General features: G+C 40.9%; 1 pseudogene across 1 annotated transcript; it reads left to right on the forward strand.

The window, feature by feature from the left end:
* The first annotated feature begins 3560 nt into the window (after positions 1–3560).
* On the forward strand, positions 3561–3872 carry LOC308433997 (ATP synthase subunit g, mitochondrial-like; annotated as a pseudogene). The gene has a single exon. The product of its transcript is annotated as an ATP synthase subunit g, mitochondrial-like (transcript).
* Positions 3873–4341: the final 469 nt, after the last annotated feature.

Here is a 4341-nt window from a genome sequence, read left to right on the forward strand (position 1 = left end):
TAAGAAGTCGACCTCCTTAGGGACGGCCTACCTGTTTTTTGAGACAGGGTTTTTCATTGGGACTTAAGTTCACTGATCAGGCTACACTGGCTGACCAGTGAGCCCCAAGGTCTGGCTGTCTCAGCCTTCCAGCTCTGGAATTATCATAGTATATACCCAGATTTCTATATAGATGCTAGGGATCATGCCAAAGCACTTTACCCTCTCAGTTATCTGCTTAGCCTCAGTTACAAGAAACTATCCAAACAGATTCACTTCTCTGACTTACTCTATTCCATAAATGCCCCCATCTTCTGAAAATACTACTAATGCTCTATTGCAATAGCTTTTTAAAAATCATTTTATTGGATATTCTATGTATTTACATTTTATATTTTATCCCCTTTCCGCCCTTCCCTCGTCTCCTTACCCCCTCTTCTTGCTTCCATGAAGATGCTTCCATTCCCAACCACTCACTAGCTGGTCTTCGTGTTATGTGTTTAATAATTTTATCCATTACATCACCATCTTTCCTACTCATCCCGAGAAACAGCATTAGCTCTACAGTTGATGTCTTCTTCCCTACTTGTCACAGCCCTCCTCCCCAAGCATCACCCTCGTCTCCTACTCTACTTTTCTGCCTTTCGTGCTGAAAGAATGGGATGTTCTCTTTCTGTGCTCAGCCTGCTCTAGTGATAGCACTAGGGCTAGGGTTGGGAGTGAGGCACAGGGAGGTGGGGGCAGACAGGAAAGGGAAGCTCTTTCACCACAGAACATGGCTGCTTGAATTGCTCCTTACTTGACGGTCATGTTTCTGTTCAGATGATCATTTCTGGTTGTGTTAGACTTCTGTAGAGGAGAATGGTGTGTTCTTAGTTAAGTACCTTCTCAAAACCGGTACTGTCCTTGGTACTGCTTCCTTTGAGGCAATGCAGAGTATCCCAACTGCCTTTTCATTTGGACTGAAAAACTTCATTTCTTTTTATAATGTATTCTTATGTCAAGGGTGATCTTTATGTTTTAAGTTAAGAATTGTGTGTAAAACTAGGTGGTACAGTTTCTACCCTCTGATTTTCAGTGTGTTTGAAAGATAGCACACTCACAGAGGCATTTGAAACAGAAGAATACAGAACTTGGTGGTATACCTCAGCTCAGATGCTCGGTTGGTGCCCTTATACAAATTAATTACTCTGAGCCTCAATTTTTAATGAGTAAAAGCGAGAATCTTAACTCCCAAATATATTTATGAAGTGATATAAGTGCCTGCTGACATTTAGAACTAAATAAATATTATCTGACCATGGGTTATCACTGTCTGACTGTAAAATATTTCCCACAGGCACATGCACTTGAACACCAGATGCTAGACAATGTTTAGGCAGGTCTTGAAAGCTTTAAGACTTTGAAAAGGTGGGTCACGAGGGGCAGGCTTTGAAATGTAGATCCTACACTCACTTTCAGTCATCTGTTTTGTGTTTGTTGAGCTATTAACAAGTGGCCACTGCACACTCCTGCTGCCATGTAGCTCCTGGCAGCATGTCTTCTCCATGACAATGGGCTGTGTTCTCAGAAATCATAAGACAAAATAAATCTGTCCTTTCTTAAGTTGCTCCTTGTCAGATGTTCAGTTGCGGTGATAAGAAGTCAAACAATACACCTTGATAACATAGTATCTCACACTAAATCATGATATAATGTATTGAAGACATTTGTTTGGCAGCAGAATATAGAATTTGAAGGCTCATAGCTTGTATTATATAGCTCAGGGTGACTTTCAGAGAAAGAAGAAACTGATTCTAATCTTAGCATTGGGATGAAGCTGGTGGGGAAAGTGAAATTCAGAAAATGCCACGTGGAAAGTTCCATTTCTCAGGGTCTTACCTAATGGACTATTCTTTCTGGCATGTCGTAAGTATACTGCTCTCTCTATAAGGGCCTGTCTTCATTCTGTTGACCATCAGATATGATTAAATATGGCATTATTCTCCTCAGGGCTGGCCAGAAGACTTTGTAAAATGTCTAAGATTTCAGTAGTAGAATAAAAACGAAAAGACGAGCTGTGTCAATTGGTGAAAAAACAACCTAATTGATGAACAGAGCACTTTTCTGTCATCGGTTACTACTCTTTGATTTTGCTTGCGTCGGGGACTAGAGCTTTAGTTCCCTGGAGGGTAGGTGGTGCCTCCCAGTTCTGTGTAAGACAGGACTGAGCACACTGTGTCTGTACCACGGTACTGATGGTTTCCTAAGGAGATTTATTAGTACAATGACAACAGTACTGATGATCAAAACACCTACTTCCTGAAATGATACACTCATATTCTCAATCTAAGCTCATGTCTAGAGAAACAAGTGCTTAGAGCTTTTCATGATATTTCCCATTATAGAAGTTCTGTTTTCTAATGAGTGCATTTTTCATGACTGTAAACATATACTTCCTATATTTCTATAATTTATTAATTATAAAAAACAGGTTTTTTTTTTTTTTTTTAATTTGAAACTTCACTGGAACAGATTACGGCATGCCTACTTCTGGTGTCTTTACTGGCTTCAGCACAGTGATGTAGATAGAAATTCTCACTGAAATCTTCCAGTTTTTGTTGTTGGCTAATAAAGGACTTGCTTACATCATTCAAAAGTTTATCAGAAAGGTTAGCAATAATTTATTTTCAACCTTATAATTCAACTTATATATTTAAAATTAAATTGTAGCAGTTTATGCTATGGAATAATTATACATAACTTAAATATAGAATTATAAGAGATATAAATATTTATAAGTAGCATGTGACATCATAGGCAATATTTGTGTAAAAAAGTTAAGTTTGGAAATGAAGTCAGAGCTTGCAAATACCCACCTCAAGTATTTTCTCATATTTTAATCCTATTTCATTTCATGTAACACATGGTTATTATAATTTTATATTGCTTATGACTACATTGTGTCACGCGCCCACGCTTCCCACCGCTAGGAACAGGCGTGCAACAAACAGATTCTTCTGCGGATAACCTTTATTGAACAGCACTTTGAGCAGGGGGCTTCTTGAGCAGGAAACTTCTCTCTGGGCCGGGGACTCCCTACCGAGTTCTACTGTCTAGGCGACCTCTCACACGCAGTCCCCCACGAGTGATCTCTCTGTCCAGTCTCTGTCCACGCGGGATCTCCCACAACCTCTCCTATCCGGCTTCTCTCCACGTGGTATCTCTCCGCCATCCCTCCACGTGGGGTCTCCCGCAATCTCTCCACTGTCTTCCTCTTCTCCCCACGTGGGGGAGAAAATGCACTGCTATATATGCCTAGGAAACTCGTGTTGCTACCTGATTGGTGCATCCTCCTGTAGCTCAATCATGTGCCCCAAGAGTGGGCTGTGACTTATGTGGTGCATGCACATTAAGTCTCTTGGCTGGGCAACAGCTCTGTTTGCTGAGTTCTCGGCGGGAAGCCGGTACCATGTTTGGGTGCAGCACAAACGGCTCCCTACAACATTGTACATATGTTATCTCCTTTCTCAAACCTCTATTGAAATGTTAAACTCAACATTCAGCCAGTGGTTCGGGAGACGTACCTTCCACCTTAGACCATGGTCAAGTTCATGTGTAACTTGGCAGAGAAGGCACCTTCGATGGTGGCCACTGCTGTGACTCACTCGAAGCCTTGATTGGCCACATTTTGGCACTACACCAAGGTTGAGCTGGTTCCCCCAACCCCTGGTGAAATCCCTACAGCTATTCAGAGCGTGAAAAAAATAATTCAGAGTGCTAAAACTGGTAGCTTCAGACACCTTACAGTTAAGAAAGCTGTGCTGAATGGCTTAGTGGCCACTGAGGTGTGGGTGTCATTTTATATCGGAGAGATCATAGGCAAACGTGGCATTGTTGGCTATGATGTTTGAAGACCAATCTTTAGCTTCTGATTTAAGTTCTTATTTGAATGTTCTTGGACCATGTGTAATGAGACTGCAATCTGAATAAAGTCCTAGCTGTGAATTAAAAAAAATGTTAAACTCATATAGAAACATAACAAATTCCTCCTAACTGGCCATGTAGAGTGCTTTTTTCATACATGCTGTGTTGGGGCATGATGGAGAACAGTGGGTCTTTTTCATATGTACTGTGTTGGGGCATGATGGGGAACAGTGTTGGGTCTTTTTCATATGTGCTGTGTTGGGGCATGATGGGGAACACTGCTGGGTCTTTTTCATATGTGCTGTGTTGGGGCATGATGGGAAACACTGCTGGGTTTTTTTGTTTTCTTAAAGCTGTTTTTCATTTTTAGTTGATGCACATTTCCACATTTCTTACTTATATCAGTGTGACTTTACTATGTCATAGAGATGCTAACCTCATAGAGATGAAGATTTT

The sequence above is a fragment of the Micromys minutus genome (assembly GCF_963924665.1).
Source record: "Micromys minutus genome assembly, chromosome: 1".
In the NCBI taxonomy this organism is placed as follows: Eukaryota; Metazoa; Chordata; class Mammalia; order Rodentia; family Muridae; genus Micromys; species Micromys minutus.